The following is a 17,134-nucleotide window of genomic DNA, read 5'->3' as shown; positions in this document are numbered from 1 at the left end:
TCGAGGTTCCAGGCTCCCCATGCTGGAACACCAGTGCCAACGAGGTTCCAGGCTCTCTAACATTCCCAGAACAACACAACACATCCCCCTCCCTTACACTAAATATACTAAAGGATAAAGAAGAACAATTAGAAAATAACAAGGTAAAACCTAACATAAAATGTGTATCAAAACATAATAATTCACAACGTAGGATGCATGCATAATAGGTGTTACAAGGTGTTAAAAAGTCAGGACCATAGTCTATGAAGTATCAGGATACATAGTCTTTCAACCATAATGGTTTGGAGCGTATCCAGAAGGAAACTTTGGTGCGTGGTGACCCTTTCGATCCATTCAAGGAGTGACTTCCTCCCTGGTTTTCCAAGTTAGAGGAATCTTCCGCCAAATCACTCCATTTCACGATCCTGGACATGCTCCATGCATCCCCATTGTCAAGGATCACAATATTCTTTTTCACCTCTCTGATGCGGAATGGACCTTTGAAAGATGACTTACCTTTGGATCTAAAACCAGGATTCTTCACCAACACCATGTCACCAATTTTCCACTTAACATTGGAAACACTATATTTAGAATCATAACGCAATTTGTATTTACGCTGATACCTCTCTCTAAGTTCAGGTGCCTTATTAAATTTCTTCTGATCAAGTTCATCCTGCCCCAAACTGTTTTTGAACCATGCCGGAAACAATTTAGTGCAACCCGACCTGCCCCTCATATACTCAAATGGGGCAATGTTAGTGATGCCATTAGGGGTATTGCGATGTGCCCACCACATGTCCCTAAGGAGATCAGCTAGAGGAACCCTGGATTCAATAGCTTCCTGCACACAGGACTTCACCATTCTATTCATACGTTCAGCAAGAACATTGGCCTGGGGTAGATACAACGTTGTTTTCAAATGTACAATGGCTAAGGAGTCTAAAAAAACTTCATATCTTGAGATGTGAACTGTACACCATTGTCAGTGACTAAATGGCTAGGTATACCCTCTCGAGAGAATTCCTCCTTCAAGAACTCAATCACCGTTCTGGTGTCTACAGAATTCACACATTTAGTCACCACCCATTTGGACACATAATCCACCATGAGTATGACGTAGCATTCATTCGTAGGCAGAAGATGGAAAGGACCCATGAAGTCAAGGCCTAGCTTAACCCAGGGTTTTTCAGGAATCACAACTGGAGAAAGTGGGGCTTTCACCATAACTTTGTTCTTGTCATTCCGTGCACAATTTACACAGTCTTTCACCACTGCTTCAGCATCACAATCCAACCCTGGCCACCAGTATACTGTTCTCAGTCTGGGTTTGGTCAAATTCCTGCCCAAGTGTCCCTCATGGGCCAAATTTATGATTTTACTCCTCACGCCCATAGGAGGTATAGATTTAGTACCTCTGAATAATTCACTTCCACTTAAAGAGAGCTCATCTCTCACATTCGAATACCCCTTCAGAGAGTCGGAAATATCCTTGTACTCTGGCCAACGTTTCACAATGAATTCGACAAGTTTATGCCTGTCAGAATCCCGATCCGCTGCTGACTTCCACTCCTCTTCATTTATGGCCGTCTCCCTCATCCAATTGACCACACCCTCATCATCAGACTCCTCACTACTGTCAATTGAAGATCGGGACAGGAAATCTGCTACTATATTCTTTGGCCCTGGTACATATTCCACAACAAAATTGTATTCCAATAATCCTTCCACCCACCTTCTTATCCTTGGCGTCAACTCTTCCCCTTTCTTAGAAGAAAATATTTGGACAAGAGGCCTGTGATCTGTCCTCACCAGAAAAGGTAAGCCCCACAAATAAAATTTGAAATGCTTAACCGCCCACATACACGCAACGGCCTCTCTTTCTATAACCAAATAATGCTGCTCAGCCTCCCTGAGGGAACGGGAAGCAAAAGAGATTACTTTCTCTTCCTGGTCTACCCTTTGGATTAAGACTGCCCCTAAACCTTTGACACTGGCATCTGTGTACAAGAAGGTTTTAGCACACGTATCAAAATGCCCCAAAGTGGGCATCTTCCCAATGCAGTTCTTCACAAAAATGAACGCAGCCATACACTCCTCCGTCCAAATGAAATCGCATCCCTTCTTTAAGAGAGATCTCAAGGGTTGAGTCACTCTTGAAAAGTTGGCAATGAATTTGGAGTAATACTCCGCCAACCCCAGAAAAGATCTCACACCATCCTTGTCTTTGGGTTCAGGTGCTCGGACTATGGAATCAACTAGTTCCAACTTGGGCCTGATTCCCTCACCAGATACAGGGCCAGATGTAGCAAAGGGTTTTACCCATTCTGTGTCTATGGGAAAATACATTGGTACATATGGCCCATAGTATGGCCCAGATAAGTCACTGAAGTGACCCTGAATGCGCACCTTTCTTTCTTCACAGTAAGACCACCCCTGGCTAACTTACTCAAAACTTCCCTTAGAATTTTGTCATACTCACTCACAGTTTTGCCATGAACCAAAATATCTTCTTGAAAACATAAGGTACCAGAAATTCCCTCTAAGACCCTCTTCATAATCCGTTGGAAACAGTCGGCCGCAGAGGACAGCCCAAAAGGCATCCTCAAAAATTGGTAGGCCCCCAACGGCGTTACAAAGGAGGTGAGGTGTCTAGACTCAGGATGTAAAACGATTTGATGATAAGCCGAGGATAGATCCAACACACTGAACACTTTCGAGCCACCCAAACACGACAACTCTTCCGAAATGTTAGGTAAAGGTTGGCGATCTACCCATATATGCATATTCAGATCTCTAAGGTCTACACACATGCGGATCTGCCTCCCATTGTCCTTCGGTGCCAGGACAACAGGGGCCATCCATTCGGAAGATTCTATCTCTTCAATTACCCCTGCCTTCAATAACTTGTTCAATTTCGCCCTTAGGGGTTCTAACATCAACTTAGGTACTCTTCTGGCTTTATGCACAGAAGGGACTGCTTTTTTCTTCAGTATGATCTTGTGCTCAAAATTAGTCGGACAACCCAATTCCTCACTAAACACTCCTGGGAATTCCTTACAAATCTCTAGAGTAACATTCTCATCATTCACCACCATGACTTGGTATTCAGAATTAGGGTCTAACTTAATTCCCATGTCCCGCTGGTGTCACCAACCTAGAAGATTATTACCCCGTTTCGCTAGATAGGCTTTCCCTATAGTGGTCTTATTTTGAAATTGGATATTCATGATTTTGTACCCAATCACTTCTATTTTGGCACCACCATAGCTGACTGGGTTAATATCAGGTTTAATCAAGGAGTCAGGATCCTCCCCGAAGATTACTTGCCAGTTTTTTTCACCTACCATGGTGTAGGGAGATCCAGAGTCTGCTTAGACTGTAACTGTTTTACCATCAAGTCTAATAGTGCACTCAGGCATAACTACGGGCCCCTCGTCCACCATTCCAGTGTTGCCCCCAACCTGGTCAACATCATGTTCCACACACAAAACCATCTTGTTAACATTCTCAGTCACCGAATCTATGTTGCATTTGTCATTATTACAGACCCTTGCATAGTGGCCCTTCTTCCCTCACTTCCTACACAATGAATTACGCGAAAAGAAATTTGAGCTATTCGCTGCATGTCACGTGTTGCCACAGCGGTAACAACGCAGATGCTTAATTTCTCTCCTCTTCTCCTGAGTCGATGCCTGTATCCTATTGTCATTGCCAATTCTTAGTACCTCTTCCTGGACGCGTGGTGCCTGTACCATGCACAGATTTTCCCCTTCTGGGTGGTTCATCTCCTTGATCCAGTTGTTGGTACTCTCCAACCCTTCAACAATTGCAATAGCTTCCCTCAAGTCGGGGTTCTTCGTCAACAGTTTCTCTTGAACTCTCTTGTTATTTGTGCAACGCACTAATTGGTCACGAATAAGAGAATCCGTGATATCTCCAAAGTCACAAGTGCACGCTAATGTGCGTAAAGCAGCAACAAAATTACCAACACTCTCAGCGTTACCTTGGGACCTTGCAAAAAATGTGTGTCTTTCCAAAACAACATTGAGCTTAGACTCAAAGTGTGCCGCCAGCATCGCTACAGACATTTCATAGATGTCTCTGGGTTCACCTTCCGCCCCCGATGGTTAGGGTTTCTAGACTATCATAAATGTTCCTGCCTTCGATTCCCAGATTGTGCAATAAAACAGCCTGTTTCCTAGCCGGAGAGAATTTTTCTCGCCCTATGGCTATTAAATAGGAGTCAAAAAGGTTCTTCCAACATTTCCAAGGAAGAATCGGGTCCCCTTTGTCTGATAAAAAAGGGGGTGGTTGAGACATCGTGGGCGTAGCCATAATGTGTTAACAGTAGAGCACTCAATAGATTTGCAGAGAAGGACAAGAATAGTATGTGTAATATTTATAACGTCTGTTTCAGAAGCAATCAAGTAGAATCATAAACCCAACTGGCCTGAATTGGGATAATACAAAAAAAATGAACAGACCAGTGTTCAGTGGAGAAGAGGAGACAAGAGAAAAAACAAAAATTCTTAACTAGTGGAAAAACATCAATGTGGGAAAACGGTGTGCGGTCTAGTCTTTTTCCCACAATGCACAACCTTGGGCACGCGCGCGAACACAACAATGTGGAAAACGGTGTGCAGTCTAGTCTTCTGACTGCTTTCAACTTTGAGCACGCGCGTGACGTCGCGCCCTGGTAACGTGTCTCATTCAGCACACGAAAAACGCGAGGCGCGCAAAGGAGCGCCTGCAGTTACCTCGCTCTCGCGGGCCCTTGAAAAAACAATAAGGCAAAATACCGGGCCCAGAATTGAGGAAGCCCCAGGATGTCCAGTGTTCAGTATGTGCCTTCGGGCACCAGCCGCTCCGCAACACTTGTCCACCGAGATTTCGGTGCGGTAGGACACCAAGACCAAAACTGCCGCTGGAGTTCTTGGCAATGGTCGCTGAGACTCTGGATTGTCCTGCGTTGCGCTCACTGGGACTCAGGGTAAAGCAGCTGAAAAGCCGGGACAGTCACCGCTCCGACCACTTCCTTGAGTCCTAGCCAATGTCGGGCACAGGATACAGCCTGACCAGTCATCGGTAGAACTGGTACACACCACTCCGACCACTCCCTTAAGGTCCAGCCAATGTCGGGCACCGCTCTCCTGCAGGTAAGGATCCGTGGGTTCTGGGTTGGTTTTACCTCGTCGCCAGTGTTAAGATGCTGAGACAATTGATTTCAATAAGGGAGTTTTATTCAAGGTAACCAACCCACAGCAGCATTCAACCGCCATGGAACCCACCCAGCTTCACGTCAATACCTGGAACACCAGTGTCATCGAGGTTCCAGGCTCCCCATGCTGGAACACCAGTGCCAACGAGGTTCCAGGCTCTCTAACATTCACAGGACAACACAACATACTTTTTCTCTTTTTTTGCAGCGCGATCTCGCTGGGCAGATGTCAAGCGTTTTGCATGACATCGACCCTGTTACATAGTTTGCCGGTTACATACCTAATTGCACTTTTGCTGATAGGTTTCGCTATGAGTGAACTGTAGCAGCGCGATTGCGCTCTTTTTTTCTATTTAATGATGCAAGAAAAATCCAGTTGGGAGTTTACAACTGCTAATAGCTCTTACTCAGAGAAATTCGAGACCCATTGCATTGCAAATGCTTGTTTCTTTTCATACTGGAACTGATTCCAAACAGGCGTAAAGATTTGTGGATCTTCCATGTTTCGTTGTTGGCAAGAGCTGTCGATAAGTCTTTTTGATGTTGAAGTTATCCAGGAGGATCATGTCCAGAACTGTTCATCTGAGAGTGGTATTGGACTTTGCAAAGAAAGAGGAAGTCAGATGGTGCCTTTCTAGTTTATAGACTGTGTTGGACTACTATTGGTGCGTTATGCGAGGGGCGTGGTTCAAAGCCTCATACTAGTGTGTTTAAGGGGATCGCCGACCCGCCGCGCAGAAGAGGAGAAACCTCACGCTCGTGAGAATGCAAGGAAAAAGGCACACCGCGTGATCGGGAAAGGGAAAAGGTCCTTGACCCCGCGGGTGGCTTAACTGCACAAGAGCAGGACCCCAAGCGTGTCCAAAATCACAGGCCCAGAAACCGAGCGCCGTTCAGCCCTGCTCCCGCTCCGCTGTCCTAGTACACACAATAAAAAACAATACAAGATAATTGTTTTAATGAGAGAAAAATGTGACTTAACTCCAGCTGTGCAGCAGCAAATAAACAGGAAGGACGATTGTTATGGTGACTCTTACAGTGAGGGGCTAACCTGGGATGTGTCAGGCTGGACTACAGGTGTTCATGGGAGTTGTAGTTTTTCATTTTCTGTAAACTTATTGGCTGCTGTTTCTATTGACTGTAAAGAAAGAGAAGCATAATCCTCGCCTCCATGTCCTTAATAGAATTGAAAATTCTTGATGTGGTAGCTACAAATATTTTGTATTCCTGTAGCAAGGCTAGAACATTTTGTATCCTCTGCATTACTTTATGATGAGTCTAAATTGCCATTAAACAAAAATCCGATCCTCACCAGCAGGGACATTAATCACCAGTTATCTTGAGATTTTTATAGTTTCATTAAAATTGCTGGACGCACAAGGAAGTTCGCCCATTTTTAAGGTATTTTTAAACACAGCGCCCCCACCAAAGTCAGCGCCAGGTGCGGCTGCACCGGTCGCACAGCCCAAAAGCCGTCCCTGGCATTGGTATTGCCCTGTTTGTATTACTCGTCATTCTACGAAGCCACTGGAACATAGGCATCCTTATTTAAACAGCTGGTTGTTTGCTGTGAGATTTAACCATCCAGGCAGTTAGAATTAATTTGCCACTTTCAGGGTTTATTTTTAGGGATGGGAGGATTTGCAAACAGTTTACATATGGAATAGGTGTAATTTACATGAGAATTATGCCTATTCCGCCAAGTAAGCTTGTGGGGTTGTCTCTGTCCAGGTGCCATGCTCTAGTACTGAATGTCACGCGAGATACATGCTCAGTGCATCTCCCTGTGTATTTTTAAATTTACAAGATGAGCATCTCTAGCACAAGTCACGTGGCAGCAGCCACATTCTAGGCTCTCAGATCCGCAAACTATTTCTCCAAACCAGTTTCCTGAAAGCAAAAATTACACGAACTGGAAGCACAATTTAAAAATACTCATGAGTACACCTCAAAAAGTCTGTCTCTGTGCACTGTTCAGCATCAGTCACACATCACCTCTTGCAGGGTCACCGCGGGCTCTAAGATGAACTCCTGACCCCCGCCCGGTTGTCCTCTAGGGCAGGATCTAAACAGCTGCTCACGTTTGTGGATTTAAAGATCTGTAAACATTCCTCACGCTCCTCTCCGCCTCTGGATATAAATGCTCAGCAGCTCTTGAGATTGAGGGGCTTCTCCTCCTCTCCGCCCCTTCTGGGGGCTGATTTTGGAAGCTCCGCGGTTCCCCTCAGCGGCTCCGCGGTTCCCCTCAGCAGCTCCGCGGTTCCCCTCAGCAGCTCCACGGTCCCCCTCTAACACCGACCCTGCGGTACCGCGGGGGTCCACGGGCTGATGTGATCGACGCGGCCACAGAAGAGGGTAAATCTCACTGAGTGAGAAGATATCTTTAGTTCTAAGTTAAAACCAGGCTCATGTGTACTTCGTTATCAAAGCAACATTGTTTTTCCTCCAAGATAAAAAAAAATCCCCACCGTACATTTTAAAATAAACGTATTCAAGTGTTAAAAATATCTAAGTCATGAATAAAATATGTGCGCCAGCCGGGAATCTTGCATGATACCCCTACACCACTGGCACGGATGGTCATGGAGTAGCACTTGCAGTCTGTCCGCTGTGGCAGGAAACTGCCGTATCTTAGTGTTTTTTGGGTACAATTATTGACTTGCACATGGATTGAAGTCTCTGACACTCTACTAGGCGCTAGTAAACTACTCACAATTAATACCTTTTTTAAGTGAAACAAGGAAGCAGATTATTTATTTATTTAATTAAGTGACTATGAAAGTGGATGAAAACATATAAGTAACAGAGGACAGTGCACTTATGGACACATTGAAGATGTACACCTCACGTAGCAAGACAAGGCGATGCTCTGCCTTTACAGTGTACATAAACTCCGTGCACCCGAATTTCAAATGTGGATCTTATAGAGGCGACAATAGAAAACAGCAACTGTACACACGTCCGTATATTACACCACCCATCACACGCTGCAGATGTAATCTGCTCCTGAAGTTACATCCTACATCTCACAATGATGACAAGGACCAGTCACAGCATAGCGCCTCTCTTCACACAAGAATTGACAACAGTACAAACAATGCAGCCAACGATCAAACATGTGACTGACTACTAGCCAAAAATAATATGTGTCCTAATTTCTCAGGCTAGTCCCGTGTCAGCCCCCTTCTCACTCCAGAGATTCACCCATCAGGGACCCAAACCTGGATTTCCATTTCAGCCATTAACAAAAAGAATATTGGCAAAGCTAGTAAGTCACTCCTATGAGACAAAAGCTGTTGGCTTTGTCAGTGCTTATCCATGTTGTGCAGCAGTGTGACTGCCCTGCAGCGGGGTGTAGGAACCAAACCCCCCCCCAGTGTTCAGAGGCACCCCGGGGGCCACACACACAGGAGGAGGAAGGGAAAGACCGACGAGGATCACAACAACCACATATACCACAATCACTGTAGTAAGCACAGGATACATCAAACAGAAGGGAAGACAGAACAGGCAGAGCCATGCTTACCTGGCAGCAGCACACGTCAGCCTTTACGTCCATGTAATATTTAATATAATTCAGAGGAAGTTAATTTCCAAGGGGAGAAAGTAGGGAAGTCCCAACTACCATTCAATCCTTGGCCTCTCTTTCATGGACACTGCTTCAATTGGTTGATGCAAGATTTCAATGTCTATGTCCATATTATTTATACCCTCTTTGCAATGTGCAACTGCCACATGTACTCGGTGTGCCCATTCAGTTCTTGGCCTCTTTGAATGTAGCGCACTGTGCGTGCCCTTCCCATTGTTACCTGAGGCAAAGTGCGACGCATGCTCACGCTGCGCTGCCATGCCTACTGCGCCTTGTAGCAGGCGCTAAGCACCTCACTTAGAAGTTGGTTGAAGGTTACTCATCACAAACCTGACAGATATCCTGTCCACCCTATTACAAGTGCAGTACACACAGTGTTCTCACTTAAGACAACTTGTCAGCCAGTGATCCCCGGGCATATGTGAAATTGGATAATTCATCAGGGCCGAAGGTGATAATTATTATAATCAATGGGAAGATGCAATCACTGAAGCCTTTCTCCCTCTTATTGCTGCTCACAGGTCGAGTAAAACATCAGGTGCAGCCCAGACCCTCTGCCAAGTGGTAATTTCAGAAGCCATTTATAGGTCACCAGGGGTCACAGCCGCGACCCCTGGCTTGCCCCTTGGGACTCCTTGCGAAGAGGGGGCAGCTCTCCTGCAACACAGGGCAGCTCATCCTTTTGGGGTTGCTTGTGGCTCCCTCTCCTTGTTTTCTCTCATTCGTTTATTACTCCGATAGTGAGAAGTATTCGTCTATTCACTGTTAATGTGACTGAGGTAAGTCTATGTGGCCGCTGCTTCCTCGTAAATAAGGTTTGTGAAAGGTTTGATTTTTTTAAAATACAGCATGTTTTTTTCTAGGAAAACAGGCTGCATTTATATGAAAAAGTATTGTGCTATTGAAAAGCAATCACAGACTTGTGGTCTGCTGACCTCAGGCCACCATCCCTGTGCTGGTAGCAAATCGAAGTGCATTGTAATTTGGGGCCTGCAACATGCATATTAATGAAGTTGATTGGATTCTGAATCACTATGAATGATGTTCTTGCAAATCAACTTATTAATACACAAGTCGATTTTCAAAACCATAATCAATTCACTGAAAGTCAGTGTGCAGTTTGTGACACTGACTGACTCAGCTCTTATGCATGTGCACGAGGTCCTATGTCTCCTAGCAGCAGGATCATGACTCAGCAGTCACCTCTGCGTGAGCTTCGATTCTGTGTGTGCTGATGACAGGTAAGATAATAATAGCTCCTGATAAAATCCAGCATCAACGTGTTCAGAATGTATTGGATGTGGTAATTACCGCACACATACAGACTTTATCAGGGCGCTCATACTTGAGACAGGGTGTCTTGTATGGAGAAGGGAGACTCGCAGCAGACCACAATGGCTACCTAGATCACAACTCCAGTTACATGAAAACACACAGTGCAGGTCCAAACTGGCACCGAGCACACCACCCTTCCTTTCAATCTGCCACGCACCCTAGCTCAGGAGTGTGTGTGTGTGTGTGTGTCTGTGTGTGAGAGGTGGAACCTGACTGGGGACTTGTGACATCCATGGGAGTGCGCAAGATATAACTTATCTCCCCTAATAGAAACAAAAATGCAGAATACAATTGTGGCACAGTTCATCGTCTAGGATTGGTGAGGCGTTAGTCTATAGTGTCCTTCTCCCGATCCGGGAGGATCACCTTGGTCATGGGAAGATTGGGTTGTGGGTGGGTCACTGGCCAGGGTCACTCTCGTGGCGTTAGTCTAGAGTGTCCTTCTCCCCATCCGGGAGGATCACCTTGGCCATGGGAAGATTGGGTTGTGGGTGGGTCACTGGCCAGGGTCACTCTCGTGGCGTTAGTCTATAGTGTCCTTCTCCCCATCCGGGAGGATCACCTTGGTCATGTGAAGATTGGGTTGTGGGTGGATCACTGGCCAGGGTCACTCTCGGGGCGTTAGTCTATAGTGTCCATCTCCCCATCCGGGAGGATCACCTTGGCCATGGGAAGATTGGGTTGTGGGTGGGTCACTGGCCAGGGTCACTCTCGTGGCGTTAGTCTAGAGTGTCCTCTCAATCCGGGAGGATCACCTTGGTCATGGGAAGATTGGGTTGTGGGTGGGTCACTGGCCAGGGTCACTCTCGTGGCGTTAGTCTAGAGTGTCCTCCCAATCCGGGAGGATCACCTTGGTCATGGGAAGATTGGGTTGTGGGTGGGTCACTGGCCAGGGTCACTCTCGTGGTGTTAGTCTAGAGTGTCCATCTCCCAGTCCGGGAGGATCACCTTGGACATGGGAAGATTGGGTTGTGGGTGGGTCACTGGCCAGGGTCACTCTCGGGGCGTTAGTCTATAGTGTCCTTCTCCCGATCCGGGAGGATCACCTTGGCCATGTGAAGATTGGGTTGTAGGTGGGTCACTGGCCAGGGTGGCTCTCAGGGCAACAAAGAGCTGAGGTTACTGCCCTTAGGTGCCAGCACTCAGTGTGATCTAGATGGGTTCATAATTCCAGGTTCAGTCACAATGCTCTTGAACTTTGAAATGTTCGTTGTCACACGTTTACATTATTACTGTGCAGCTACCGCCATGCCCTTTCAGTTGGTTAGAGTCCACAGAAAACCTTCAAAAGTTGTGCAGAATTTTCTTCCATGGTGTCGGATACAGCTTTTTATTTTATTTCACATTCTTTGTTCCCAGACTTGAGGAAGGGTTGTAATCAGTAGCCATCCTTCAGTGGTGGGAATGGTGTCTCTGAGTGCTTAGTTATTCAGCACAGAGGTAGGAGCACACCAAGGAGAGCAGCAAGGGGGGATTGTGTCACATGCACAAAAAGCTCCAGCTCTTCCTGTTGTTCTACTCTGGTTCTCATTGTCTTCTTGAGAGTTTGGACTAGCCTTGTGTGTATGTATGTAGTATGTGCAAATCATTAAGTATGTAGTATGTGCAAATCATTAATCTGCCAAAGACAGTGGAGCGTTGTACTGCAGTAACTGCAAGGACATAGCCAACAGTTGATTGAGAGGTAGCTGTTTTGTGGACTGTTACCGCATCCTGAGGTTGTATTATTTAAAGAGGTGCGTCTTCAACCATTTCTGGAATCAGAGCATGGTTGAGGGGATCCACATTGACACAGATGTATGTTGCAGATCCTGGGTGCATAGATGGAAAAGGCTGGTTATCTTATTTTTTACATCCTTACACTGATTTGTCTGCAGTCTGATGGTGTCCTGGCTGTGGGCGTGCCAAGAACCGCCAGAGATGGTGAGTTTCTCAGCCAGAAAGACTGGGGTGCTGATCGCAATGCTTTGTAATTGATGCAACTGGTTTTGAAGATGGTCCCGGCCAGAAAGAGGATACAGTGGAGATCAATGATGATGGGGGTCATGTCATGATTTTTCTTCAGAGCCTGGATGAGATGTCTTGTGGCCTCTTGGATGCCCTTGTGGGGTAGGCAGGAGCAGAGTGTTATCTGAGAGGCCCTGAGCAGGGTGTTTCCTCTTCCAGATACAAGAGTACAAGGGCTAACATTGGAGTTCTGAAATTACTTTCTGGGAGAGCTGTTTTCACTTTCTTCAGTAGAGAAAGCTGGTACCAGACCATATCTGACTTAACATTGAGTGTAAGATGGCATTTGAAGCTGTCAAGCTTCATGTTATTGAGCCAAATTTGTACTATTCTGTGTTAGCTATTTTTGCAAATAACAGAAATTCTGTCTTGGTGGGGTTCAGCTCCAGATACATTCTGGACCTCCAGGTATAGATGAGGTGCAGTCAGTGTGTGAAACAGTGGATTTCTGGAACAGAGCAGACTTTCAGCTAGAGTTGTGTATTGTTTGCATATAGGTTACTTCTGATGCTGTTATCAGTGAGTAGAGCCTCAAGGAGTGCCATGTACAGGTTTAAAATGACAGCGACTGTATGGTATGTTGCGGGACTCTGCCGGTGATAGGGATCTTCTGTGACCTGCAGGTGTGCCTGTGAACACACGGGTGTTGGTTGGAAAGGTAGGAGGAGAACCAGGAAAGCACATTGCTAGTGAATCTTATTCAAGGCTTCAGAGTGTGGGCGATGGTTGAGTGGTAGACAGTGTTGAAGGCGGCTGGGATGTCCAGAAATATGAGGAGGCAAGGTCATCTTCATCTCTGGTCACAAGGGTATTGTCTATGATGTGTATGGTGGCTGCCTCTGTGCTGCTGCATGTGCTGAAGCCTTTCCACCAGAAGTGGTAAATGTTTGGATCTATAAGTATTCAGCAATATCAGTGCCCTGGAAAGTTGGGCCATTGGCTGTTTTGACTTTGTGGGGCAGTTTATGCAAACCCCAGATTTTCTCCAATTTAAGGGCTACCTGTGCAAATCAGTGCAGTTCAACATTCTGCAGCTTTTGATCACCATAAGTAGCTGATGCTCATGTCTGGAGTTGTCTCCCTTGGCGTAGGTGCAGTGAGGAGTAGTTGTTTGTAGTTGATGCTGATGTCTGAGGTTGTCTCCCTGGCGTAGGTGCAGTGGGGAGTCATTTTTTGCAGTTGATGCTCATGTCTGGGGTTGTCTCCCTTGGCGTAGGTGCAGTGAGTAGTTTTTTGCAGTTGATGCTCATGTCTGGGGTTGTCTCCCTTGGCGTATGTGCAGTGGGGAGTAGTTTTTTGCAGTTGATGCAGATGTCTGGAGTTGTATCCCTTGGCGTAGGTGCAGTGGGGACTAGTTGTTTGCAGTTGATGCTCATGTCTGGGGTTGCCTCCCTTGGAGTAGGTGCAGTGGGGTGCAGTGGGGAGTAGTTGTTTGCAGTTGATGTTCATGTCTGGGGTTGTATCCCTTGGCGTAGGTGCAGTTGGGAGTAGTTGTTTGCAGTTGATGCTCATGTCTGGGGTTGTCTCCCTTGGCTTAGGTGCAGTGGGGAGTAGTTGTTTGCAGTTGATGCTCATGTCTGGGGTTGTCTCCCTTGGTGTAGGTGCAGTGGGGAGTAGTTGTTTGCAGATGACGCTCATGTCTGGGGTTGTCTCCCTTGGCGTATGTGCATTGGAGAGTAGTTTTTTGCAGTTGATGCAGATGTCTGGCGTAGTATCCCTTGGCGTAGGTGCAGTAGGAGTAGTTGTTTGCAGTTGATGCTCATGTCTGGGGCTGTCTCCCTTGGCGTAGGTGCAGTGGGGAGTAGTTGTTTGCAGTTGACGCTCATGTCTGGGGTTGTCTCCCTTGGCGTAGGTGCAGTGGGGTGCAGTGGGGCGTAGTTGTTTGCAGTTGATACTCATGTCTGGAGTTGTCTCCCTTGGCTTAGGTGCAGTTAAGAGTAGTTGTTTGCAGTTGACGCTCATGTCTGGGGTTGTCTCCCTTGGCTTAGGTGCAGTGGGGAGTAGTTTTTTGCAGTTGACGCTCATGTCTGGGGTTGTCTCCCTTGGCGTAGGTGCAGTGAGGAGTAGTTGTTTGCAGTTGATGCTCATCTCTGGGGTTGTCTCCCTTGGCGTAGGTGCAGTGGGGAGTAGTTTCTTGCAGTTGATGCAGATGTCTGCCGTTGTCTCCCTTGGCGTAGGTGCAGTGGGGAGTAGTTTTTTGCAGTTGATGCAGATGTCTGGGGTTGTATCCCTTGGCATAGGTGCAGTAGGAGTAGTTGTTTGCAGTTGATGCTCATGTCTGGGGTTGTCTCCCTTGGCTTAGGTGCTGTGGGGAGTAGTTGTTTGCAGTTGATGCTCATACCTGGGGTTTTCTCCCTTGGCATAGGTGCAGTGGTGTGCAGTGGGGAGTAGTGTTTTGCAGTTGATGCTCATGTCTGGGGTTGTCTCCCTTGGTGTAGGTGCAGTGGGGTGCAGTGAGTGTTCTTGGGGCCACAGGCTCCAATACCCACACCTTCTGTCCTGGTTGGTACTGAATCAGAACAGCCTTCTGGTCATGCCATTGCTTTTGGAGCTCTTGGCTGACCTGAAGGTTTTTACTGGCCTTTTTCATGTACTCAGCCATTCTGGATCTTAGGCCAAGTACATAGTCCACTATGTCTTGTTTGGGAGCTTTTAAAGGTTGTTCCCAACCCTCCTTCACAAGTGTTCGGGGACCTCTTACAGGGTGCCCAAATAGGAGTTCAAACGGGCTGAAGCCCACTCCTTTCTGGGGTACCTCCCTGTAAGCAAAAAGGGGGCAAGGTAACAGGACATCCCATCTCCTCCTGAGTTTTTCAGGGAGTCCCATTATCATTCCTTTGAGAGTTTTATTAAACCTCTCTACCAGTCCATTAGTTTGTGGATGATAAGGTGTGGTGAATTTGTATGTTACACCACATTCCTTCCACATAGCTTTCAAGTATGCAGACATAAAGTTGCTACCCCTGTCTGATACAACCTCTTTTGGGAAACCCACCCTGGAAAAGATTCCCAGGAGGGCTTTTGCCACTGCAGGTGCTGTAGTGGTCCTTAGAGGAATAGCTTCAGGATATCTTGTGGCATGGTCCACAACCACCAAGATAAACCTATTGCCTGAAGCAGTAGGAAGGTCAAGGGGGCCAACTATGTCAGCCCCTACCCTTTCAAAGGGAACCCCAACCACAGGTAGTGGAATAAGGGGAGCCTTTGGTGTGCCACCAGTCTTGCCACTGGCTTGGCAGGTCACGCAAGACTTACAAAAATCTTTTGTGTCCTCTGACATCCTAGGCCAGTGAAACAGGGGGGCAAGCCTTTCCCATGTTATGATCTGGCCCAAATGCCCAGCCAAAGGAATGACATGTGCCAGAGTTAGGAGGAACTCTCTGTACTGCAGGGGAATGACAAATCTCCTGGCTGCTCTAGGTTTTGGGTCCCTTGCCTCTGTCTACAAGAGGTTGTCCTCTCAGTAAACTCTATGTGAGTCACTGACATCCCCATTTTTCTGCTTGACAGCTTGCTGTCTGAGACCCTCTAATGTGGGACAGGATTGCTGTGCCACACTCAGCTCTTCCCTGGCAGGCCCCCCTCCACCCAAAAGCTCAGCAGTGTCTGCTGCCAGCTCATCTGGTGAAGGTTCTGCACAGGGAGGAAATTATTCTTCCTCAGAAGGAGAATCATCAGTAGAGGGAGGGATAGTGGGTAGGGATTTACCCTTGCTACCCCTAGCTTTAGGGAACACTTGGTCCATTGTTCCAGGATCCAAGTTATCCTGCCCTTTTTGCTTTTTGTCCTGAGCCCTTCTCAAAGCAAAAATATGCCCAGTAATGCCCAGCATTGCTGCATGAGCCTCCAACTCCACTTCTGCCCAAGCTGATGTCTCTAAATCATTTCCTAGTAGACAGTCTATAGGTAAATCTAAAGCAACCACAACTTTCTTTGGGCCAGTAAACCCCCCCCCCCCCCAATTTGAGATTCACAACAGCCATGGGGTGGCTAAGAGTGTTGTTATGAGCGTCTGTCACTTGGTACTGGTGACCAAGTAGGTGTTGTTCAGGGTGTACCAGTTTCTCTATTACCATGGTAACACTGGCACCTGTGTCCCTGTAGGCCTGAACCTCAACACCATTTATTAGGGGAAGTTGCTTATACTTATCCATATTAAGGTGACAAGCAACCAAGGTGGCCAAATCAATGGCACCTTCAGAGACTAACACAGCCTCTGTGGTCTCCCTAACAAGACCAACCCCAACTAAATTACCAAAAGTGAGCCCAGCTTCTCCCTTGGATTGGCTATTAGTAGGTTTGCTCCCACCACCACTGCTATTACTAGGGACACTAGAGTTTGCAGTAGGGGTTGTGGTAGTGGGAGGTTTGGTGTTTTTCTTTGGACAACTGGCATCAGTTGTCCAATGGCCTTTGACTTTACACAAATAACACCAAGGCTTTTTAACTTGATTTGAAGAGGATTTGGGCCCACCACCCCCACCAGAGGATTTTTGTGGGCCTGATGAAGACTAATTTTTAGATTTGTCCCCACCCTTGTCAGAAGACTTACCATCCTTCTTCTTGCCTTCCTTGTCACCCCCTGTATGAACGTTCCTGTTCACTCTTGTTCTGGCCCATTTGTCTGCCTTCTTTCCCAATTCTTGGGGAGAGGTCAGATCTGAGTCCACTAGATATTGGTGTAACAAGTCAGACACACAGTTATTCAGAATATGCTCTTTCAGAATAAGATTATATAGGCTTTCATAGTCAGAAGCATTACTGCCATGTAACCACCCCTCCAAGGCCTTCACTGAACAGTCAACAAAGTCTATCCAGTCTTGTGAAGACTCTTTTCTGGTGTCTCTGAACTTAATCCTGTATTGTTCAGTGGTTAAGCCAAATCCATCCAAGAGTGCATCCTTCAAAACTGCAAAATTGTTAGCATCACTTTCTCTAACAGTAAGGAGCCTATCCCCACCCTTTACATTGAAAGACAGCCACAATCTAGCATCCCACTG

The sequence above is a fragment of the Pleurodeles waltl genome, unplaced genomic scaffold, assembly GCF_031143425.1.
Source record: "Pleurodeles waltl isolate 20211129_DDA unplaced genomic scaffold, aPleWal1.hap1.20221129 scaffold_67, whole genome shotgun sequence".
NCBI classification, from domain to species: domain Eukaryota; kingdom Metazoa; phylum Chordata; class Amphibia; order Caudata; family Salamandridae; genus Pleurodeles; species Pleurodeles waltl.
The sequence above is the reverse complement of the archived record's forward strand: the minus strand, read 5'-3'. Positions refer to the sequence as shown.